Genomic DNA, 10096 nt, shown 5'->3' with positions numbered 1-10096 from the left:
AGGGACTATTGCCACACAAAACAACTTTTGCACCATGAGAGAAATTGTTGCACATTCTATTATAGCTTAGTGATTCAGTAACATCCAGTTCATAGCATGCAGCTTATGTCTCATGTCATTTGTTATTCCATGGGGAAGGGCCCAATATCAAATTTTGTCTTTAAAAGGAATAATGATTTGTGAAAAAAAAAAAAAAAAGATATAGCTTTGCTTCCAAATCTTAAAGATCTGTGATGTGGTTCTCCTGGAGATTGGAGACTGCCTGCAATACAACAGACCAGGGTTCAATACCTGGGTCGGTAAGACCCCTTGGAAAAGGAAATAGCAACCCACTCCAGTACTCTTGCCTGGGAAATCCCATGGACAGAGGAGCCTGGCAGGCTATAGTCCATGGGGTCGCAAGAGGTGGACACGACTTAGCGACTAAACCACAACCACATGGTCAATGGAATCTTTTTTTAAGGGTTTATTTTTGGTGGGGGGGGGGTGACTGCTTACTGCTAGTGTAAGGAAATATAACTGATTTCTCTATGTTGGTCATGTGTCCTGCAACTTTATCGAACTCATTTTAGTTCTAATAGTACTTTTGAGGATTCTTTAGGATGTTTCTAAATATAGGACCATATTATCTGCTAATGTATGTTCACTCATCCTCTCCAATTTGATTGCCTTTCATTTATTTTTCTTGATTAATTGCTCTTGCTAGAACTTCCAATACAATGCTGAATTGCAGTGGTAAAAGTGGTCATCCTTATCTTGTAACTTTCAGTATACAGGTCTTACGCATATTTTGTTCAAGTTACCCTTGCTGCCCCCAGTACTGCTAAGTCACTTCAGTCGTATCCGACTCTTTGTGACCCCACAGCAGCCCACCAGGCTCCCCCATCCCTGGGATTCTCCGGGCAAGAATACTGGAGTGGGTTGCCATTTCCTTCTCCATTGCAGGAAAGTGAAAAGTGAAAGTGAAGTCGCTCAGTCGTGTCCAACTCTTTGCGAGCCCATGGATGCAGCCTACCAGGCTCCTCTGTCCATGGGATTTTCCAGGCATGAGTACTGGAGTGGGATGCCATTGTCTTCTCTGCAAGTTCTCCTTAGCTATTTCATATTTTGATGCTGTTGTAGATGATATTTTTAATTCCCATTTCCAATTTTTGTTACAAATATATAAAAAGTACAACTGAATTTTACATATTGGTCTTATATCCTAGTCAGTTCAGTCACTCAGTCGTGTCCAACTCTTTGCGACCCCATGAATCACAGCACACCAGGCCTCCTTGTCCATCACCAACTCCCAGAGTACACTCAAACTCACATCCATCAAGTCGGTGATGCCATCCAGCCATATCATCCTCTGTCGTCCCCTTCTCCTCCTGCCCCCAATCCCTCCCAGCATCAGAGTCTTTTCTAATGAGTCAACTTTTCACTTGAGGTGGCCAAAGTACTGGAATCTCACCCTTAGCATCATTTCTTCCAAAGAACACCCAGGGCTGATCTTTAGAATGCACTGGTTGGATCTCCTTGCAGTCCAAGGGACTCTCAAGAGTCTTCTCCAACACCACAGTTCAAAACCTTCAATTCTTCGGTGCTCAGCTTTCTTCACAGTCCAACTCTCACATCCATACATGACCACTGGAAAAACCATAGCCTTGACTAGACGGACTTTTGTTGACAACATGGTGTCTCTGCTTTTTAATGTGTTATCTAGGTTGGTCATAACTTTCCTTCCAAGGAGTAAGCATCTTTTAATTTCATGGCTGCAATCACCATCTGCAGTGATTTTGGAGCCCAGAAAAAAAAAGTCAGCCACTGTTTCCCCGTCTATTTGCCGTGAAGTGATGGGACTGGATGCCATGATTTTAGTTATCTGAATGTTGAGCTTTAACCCAACTTTTTCACTGTCCTCTTTCACTTTTCATCAAGAGGCTCTTTAGTTCTTCACTTTCTGCCATAAGGGTGGTGTCATTTGCATATCTGAGGTTATTGATATTTCTCCCAATAGTCTTGATTCCGACTTGTGCTTCCTCCAGCCCAGCATTTCTCATGATGTACTCTGCATATAAGTTAAATAAGCAGGGTGACAATATACAGCCTTGATGTATTCCTTTTCCTATTTGGAACCAGTCTGTTGTTCCATGTCCAGTTCTAACTGTTGCTTCCTGACCTGCATATAGGTTTCTCAAGAGGCAGGTCAGATGGTCTGGTATTCCCATCTCTTTCAGAATTTTCCACAACTTATTGTGATCCACACAGTCAAAGGCTTTGGCATAGTCAATAAAGCAGAAAAACATGTTTTTCTGGAACTCTCTTGCTTTTTCGATGATCCAGCAGATGTTGGCAGTTTGATCTCTGGTTCCTCTGCCTTTTCTAAAACCAGCTTGAACATCTGGAAGTTCACAGTTCACGTATTGCTGAAGCCTGGCTTGGAGAATTTTGAGCGTTATTTACTAGCGTGTGAGATGAGTGCAATTGTGCGGTAGTTTGAGCATTCTTTGGCATTGCCTTTCTTTGGGATTGGAATGGAAACGGACCTTTTCCAGTCCTGTGGCCACTGCTGAGTTTTCCAAATTTCCTGGCATATTGAATGCAGCACTTTCACAGCATCATCTTTCAGGATTTGGAATAGCTCAACTGAATTCCATCACCTCCACTAGCTTTGTTCGTAGTGATTCTTATATCCTAAGGCCTTGCTAAATTCACATATTCACTCTAGCGGTTTTTCTATGCCTATTTGAAAATTTACTAATTTGCTATCATGTCATCTATGAATATAGAGTTTCACTTGTTCTTTTCCAATCTATATGATTTTGATTACTTTTTCTAACTTAAATACACTAGATCTTTTAGTATAATGCTATATAAAAGTCATAGTAAGAGTAGACATCCTTGACATGTTCCTGTTTATCAGTGGGAAAGCATTCAGTCTTACCATTAAGTAGTTTGTAAGCTGTAGGTTTTCATAGGTTTCCTTTATCCATTTGAGGAAATCCCCACTAGTTCCTAAGTTTATGGGATTATCATGGATGGTGGTTGAGGTATATCAAAGTATTTTTCCCTGCATATTTCAAGGTGATCATAAGTGTTTTCTCCTTTACTCTCTTAATATGATGAATTGCATTGATTGATATTTTTAAACATTTATTCCTGGGATAAACTCCATTTGATCATAATTTATTATCACTTCTTGATAGTGTTTGAATTTGACATGCTATTATTTGGGGAGGGCATTTTTAATCAATATTTAAGATGATTTTGATCCTTAATTTTATTTTCTTATAGTATATATATTTAGTTGTACCAGGTTAATATTGGTATCATAAAGAAGAGCTTTTCTATTTTATGAAAGAACTAGTGTAAGATTTGTTTTATGTCTTCTCCAGATGTTTGATAAAATTTCTTTTAAATCCATCCAAGTCTTTAGTTTTCTTTGAGAAAAGTATTTTAACTATAAATGCATTTTAATAGACATAAGACTATTTAGATTTTCTATTTCTTACTAAGATGGTTAAGTACTTGTATTTTTCATAGAATTTATTGGATTATTTAATTTACCAGCATAAAGATGCTCATAAAAATCTCTTATTGTACTTTCATATTCCTGAAGCTGTAGTGATGCTCAGTATTTCAATTTCATTTCTGTAGCTGATAATTTTTATTTTCTCTTTTTCCTTGATCATTCTAATTAAAATGTCAGTCTAACTGTCAATTAGGTAAAATTAGCCAATACTCTTGCTTAAGTTTTCTATATTTTTATCGATTTATTGGTTCTATTAAGTACTAAGAGTGGATATTGAGACAACTGATGATAATTTGCCTTTGCCAATTTTTCCTTTCAATTCTGTTATTTTTTGTTTCATGTATTTTAAAGCTATGTAATTGACCAATAAATAAATAAAGAATTGTGACTGGAGTCTCCAATTCCATAAAGAATTGGAGACTAAGGGATTAGTCTCCAAAATTTAAAAACAAGTTATGACACTTAATAGCATCAAAACAATCATCCCACTCAAAAAATGGAACAGACATTTCTCTAAAGAGGACATACAGATGGCCGATAGGCACATGAAAAGATGTTCAGCGTTGCTAGTTATTAGAGAAACACAAATCAGAAGTACAATGAGATATCACCTCACACTTGTCAGGATGGCTGTCATCAAAAAATCCACAAACGACAAATTCTAGAGAGGATGTGGAGAGAAGGGAACTCTCCTGCACTGTTGGTGGGAATGTAAATTGGTACACTTACTATGGAGAACAATATGGAGGTTCTTTAAAAAACTAAAAATAGAGTTACCATATGACCCTGCAATTCCACCCCTGGGTATATATCCAGAGAAAAGCATGGCCTGAAAAGATACATGCACCCCAATGTTCATTGCAGCACTGTTTACAATAGCCAAGACATGGAAACAACCTAAATGTTCATTGACAGAGGAATGCATAAAGAAGATGTGGTACTGTGGTACATATGTACAATGGAATATTACTCAGCCATTAAAAAGAATGAAATCAGGCCATTTCCAACAACATAGATGGACCTAGAGAGTGTCATACTGAGTGAAGTAAGTCAGACAGAGAAGGAGAAATATCATATGATATCCCTTATGTCTGGAATCTAAAAAGAAATGATACAAATGAACTTACAAAACAGAAAGAGACGAAGGAAGAGATAGTTAAAGACTTTGGGACGGTCATGTGTCTTGTCATTTAATACAATTATAGGCTGATGACTTATAAATTTATAACTTTAGCTCCAGTTTCTCCCCTAAGGTCATGTACACACAGATATATTTAAAATGGATAACCAACAAAAGCCTACTGTATAGCACATGGAATTCTGCTCAATGTTATGTGCCATCATGGATGGGAGGGGGTTTGGGGAAGAATGGATACATGTCCGAGTTCCCTTTGTTGTTCACCTGAAATTATCACAACATTGTTATCGGCTATACCCCAACACAAAATGTTTCTGGTGTTAAAAAAATAAAAATAAAATTTAAAAAGAATTGTACATCTTCTTGATGAATATTTTATCATTATGAAATAATCCTCTTTATCTCTATAAATATCCCTACTCCTGAAGTCTCTTTTTCCTTAAAGTAACACACGTATGTAGTCCTGCTTTCTAGCTTTAGCGATTGTATGACATACGTTTTTCTATTCTTTTAAGCTACTTGATTCTTGCTTTCCCCTCACTCCGCATTCTGACAATCACTGTTTTTTCACTGAATGGTTAAACCAGTTCATATAATTATCACTTTAGTTGGATTTAAACCTGCCATCATGATATATATATATTTTTTACTTATCCCATGCTATTTTTTTGGTTTCTATTTTCCCGCTCTTTTCCTTCAATTTTTTTTGGATTAAGTAGTTGTTTTTTTAAGTTTCCCATCTATTTCATTTGCCAAGTACCAATCTCTCTTCTTTTACAGGGGTATGTCTAGATATAACTAATCCATCTTTAATATATCACAGTCTACCTTCATAATAGCACACTGTCATACATAAGATTCACCCTTCTCCACTCGTTTTTCAACTATTTTAGTTGTACTTTATTTCCAAATACGTTCCAAGTGTCATAGTACAATTATTATGTTTTTCTTGAGGAATAAATTATCCTTTTAAAAAAATCATAAAACAAGAAAAAAAACTTATGTATCTTATAAAAGAACTTCTTTGGCTTTTCTTGCATTGCTGGTCTGCTATAACAAAATTTCTCTGATTATTTCTCTGAAAATGTCTTTAATTCTCTTGAAAATGGCTTTAATCTCCACTTTGAAGAGTATTTTGTGACAGCAAATTCTATACTTCGGGGGTGTTTTTCTTTCAGTAGTTGAAAGATATCATTCCATAGTTTTCTGGCATGTGTGCTAACAAAAAGTAACAGGTCACTCCTATCTTCCTTCCATTTCATATAATAGGTCCTTTTTTTGCTAGGTGCTTACAAGATTTATTTTTTATCACTGATTTTCAGAAATTTGATTGTGCTGTGTCATATTGAGTAGTTTTTCTTTTCTCTTTTTTTTAAAAAGGCTGCTTTGTATTCATTGAGTTTCTTGGGTATGTAGATTTAAGTTTCATCAAATATAGAAAGAACTTTTCTTATTATTAAAAAGTATTTTTCTTCTCCATTTCTGAAATCCAGTTACAGTATTTTATACCGCCTTATGTTGTCTCACATGCCACAAGGCTCTATGCATTTATTGCAATTTTATATTTCTATGTTTCAGTTTGGATTGCTTTGTTTCCATTATTATGTTTTCAAACTCACTGCTTTTTATTTCTTCAGTATCTGATATCCTCTTAAGTCCAACTGGGAATCTTTAGAATTTCTGATAATGTATTTTTTGCCTTAGAATTTCTATTTTCTTATTTAATATGTATTTCTCTCATAACTATTGATGTTTATTTTTCCTTTAAATCCTTGAACATATTTTAAATTATCTTAATTTTTAAAATTTTTTGACATCCTGTATAGAAATAATGTATACAACTTCATGGTTTTGAAGATAAGTATAACCCATAGATCAATCACCACAATCTGTGCTATTGCACCTCCAAAAGTTTCCTCCTGCCTTCTTATTTATTCATATTATCACTGTTGTTCTCATTATTTTGTGATAACACTTAACATAAGATCTACCCTTTTAGCAAATTTTTAAGCAATACACTATTGTTAACTATAGGCACTAAGGAAAGTTATGACCAACCTAGATAGCATATTCAAAAGCAGAGACATGACTTTGCCAACAAAGGTTCGTCTCGTCAAGGCTATGGTTTTTCCAGTGGTCATGTATGGATGTGAGAGTTGGACTGTGAAGAAGGCTGAGCGCCAAAGAATTGATGGTTTTGAACTGTGGTGTTGGAGAAGACTCTTGAGAGTCCCTTGGACTGCAAGGAGATCCAACCAGTCCATTCTGAAGGAGATCAGCCCTGGGATTTCTTTGGAAGGAATGATGCTAAAGCTGAAACTCCAGTACTTTGGCCACCTCATGCAAAGAGTTGACTCATTGGAAAAGACTCTGATGCTGCGAGGGATTGCGGGCAGGAGGAGAAGGGGACGACAGAGGATGAGATGGCTGGATGGCATCACTGACTCAATGGATGTGAGTCTGAGTGAACTCCGGGAGTTGGTGATGGACAGGGAGGCCTGGCGTGCTGCGATTCATGGGGTTGCAGAATCGGACACGACTGAGTGACTGAACTGAACTGATGCTGTATAATAGATCTCTAAGACTTTCTCATCTAGTACAACAAAACTTTGTATATTTTGACTAATATTTCCCCACTTCTCTCCACAGATCCTGGCAAACACCATTTTACCATCTGCTTCCATGTGGTTGACTGTTTTAGCCTTCACATATAGGAAAGATCATGTATTTTTCTTTCTGTGTCTGCCTTATTTCACTTAGCTTAATGTCCTCCAGTTTCATCTGTGTTTTTGCAAGCAGTAGGATTTCCTTCTTTTCAAAGAATGAATACAATTCCATTGTACATGTATTCGTTTTCTTTATCCATTTATCTTTCAATGAACATTTAGGTTTTCCCATGTATTGGCTATTGTAATACTGCAATGAACATAGGAGTGCAGGTATATTTTTGAGGTCCACATTTCATTTCCTTTGGACATACACACAGTGGTGGAATTGCTGAGTCATATGATGGTTCTAGTTTTAATTTTTTTGAAGAACCTCCATTGTCTTCCATAATGGCTATACTAATTTACATTCCTGCTAAAGTATGAGTACCCTTTTCTCAACATCCGTGCCAACACTTGTTATTTTTTTGTCTTTTTGATAACCTGTCTAATAGGTGTGAGGTGATGTATCACTGGTTTTGATTTGCCTTTCCCTGATGATTCCTGATAGTGCACACCATTATAATGTACCTGTTGACCATCTGCATGTCTTGGAGAAATGTCTGTGCAGATTTTTTACCCATTTATTTTTTATGGCAGTGGGTAAATTGAGAAGAGGAGAATGGGAGGGTTCAGTGTGGTACAAAGATCCCTGCAACTGTTTAGGGGCTGCAGATCTACAGGGTAAACACAAGTAGTTTATAATTGTCAATTTATTGCACAAACAACCTAATAGCAGCATGAATAAAAATAAAAATTTCAATATAGTCTCTCCTCTTTCATTTCTCACTCCATAAACTATTCTAGACCCTGTGTGAATGCTGGTAATTATTCAGCTTAGAGATGCCAAGTAGTTTTTCATTGCCCAGCACAAGCAATCTCACTCATGTATACAGAAAAGTTTAGTATTTGAGCAAAGACTCAGGAAAACCCTTGTACAGAAATCCAGAACTCCTTCTGTACCTAGCTCCCTACTCTCTGTTAACAATGACTCACAAACTCCAGCTGTATCAACCTATTTAATTCCAATCTCTGTCCTTTCAACCCTCTAAAACTGCTATGCTCTGCTTGGGTTTCCTCTCCCTATAGCATGGTTCACTCTGTCTCTGAGAAGGAAGGCAGAGCAATCAAAGCTCATCTTGTTTGTTTCTCTTCTCTGGCAATCCTAGCTTGTAGTTTGTTTTCTGGAACAACTTCTCAGTGTTCAGTTAGAAAAATAGATATAATTTAGGTGTTTCAAATAGTAATGGATTCAATACAGGAAAACAGATGACTATTAAACAATTGGGAATTTTGAAAGAACAATGTCCAGGAAGGACACCACTATATTTAAGCTCTGTTATTAACTTTTAGAAAGGTAGGAAGTTGGAGAAATATAGAAAACTCAGACAATAAATTTATGCACCTCTACCACAAACATAGGTGACTTCAGAATAAAGCCTGAGGTCACCGCAAATTTCATGTCTGCCAAAACCCATGCATCTTCTCCCACTGCCAGAGGGGAAAAATGTAGTATCTTTTTCTCATCTACCTTCTATATAGTTCAGGAATGCTTCTCAATGGAGCATAGAAAGGAGAGCATAGAAAGAATGTAGAGTTTTCAGTAATCAACATAAATTGAACCCTTGATTTGGAGCCTGTTCGCATCCTTTATCTGCCACAGTTATCTGCATGACCAAGGCAAGTCACATAACCTCCAGTGTCAGGGATCCAGCCCCAAGACCACCTTCAAGCTCAAAAATTCCTGAAGGACTTCTAGCACTCAGAAAAGCTGTTATATTCATATATATTTATCACAGGGAAAAAGAACATACTAGAATCATCAAAGGCTGAATGTATATAGGGAGGAGTCCCAGAGAAATCAAGTATAAACATCCATTTGTCCTCCCCTCAATGAAGTCACACAGACAGTGCTTCAGACAGCGCTTCATTCTCCCAGCAACAATGTGTGGCAATGCATGTGAAGTGTTGCCAACCAGGGAAACTCACTCAAATCTTGGTATCCAGAGATTTTATTGGATATTGGTCATAAAGGACAACACAACATCTGTGTGACTGACCTCAAACTCTCAGACAACTGCCTCCCAGAAGGCAAATTGCTAGAATGGCCTAAATCTTCAGGCATACAAAAACAGTTTTTCACTAAAAATTAAAGTGTTGGTGTAAACTCTCTGATGTGGTGTAGGGCCCTCAAACCTAGAAAGACACTCATAGCAGGCTGGTTTCCGAAGGCTCGGAGGTCATCTCCCACGAGCCAACAGACTTAAGAAATGCACAGCAGCCAAGACCTGCTGATTAGCCCTTTTCTGCACACTTCCCTGAGTTTAGGTTTCACTATTTATAAAGGGAGGCTTGTTCATGATTATGTATACAGAAAGTGCCTGGCATGTAACTGATAAGGAATATGTATACATATATAATTGGAGAAGGCAATGGCACCCCACTCCAATACTCTTACCTGGAAAATCCCATGGACAGGGGAGCCTGGTGGGCTGCAGTTCATGGGGTCGCTAAGAGTCGGACACGACTGAGCGACTTCACTTTCACTTTTCACTTTCACACATTGGAGAAGGAAATGGCAACCCACTCCAGTGTTCTTGCCTGGAGAATCCCAGGGACCGGGGGAGCCTGATGGGCTGCTGTCTATGGGGTCGCACAGAGTCAGACACAACTGAAGCGACTTAGCAGCATACATATATAATATCCCCCTAAAAGAAAAAGGACTTTAGCCTTTGCAAT

Source organism: Bubalus bubalis, chromosome 17, assembly GCF_019923935.1.
Source record: "Bubalus bubalis isolate 160015118507 breed Murrah chromosome 17, NDDB_SH_1, whole genome shotgun sequence".
In the NCBI taxonomy this organism is placed as follows: Eukaryota; Metazoa; Chordata; class Mammalia; order Artiodactyla; family Bovidae; genus Bubalus; species Bubalus bubalis.
The sequence above is the reverse complement of the archived record's forward strand: the minus strand, read 5'-3'. Positions refer to the sequence as shown.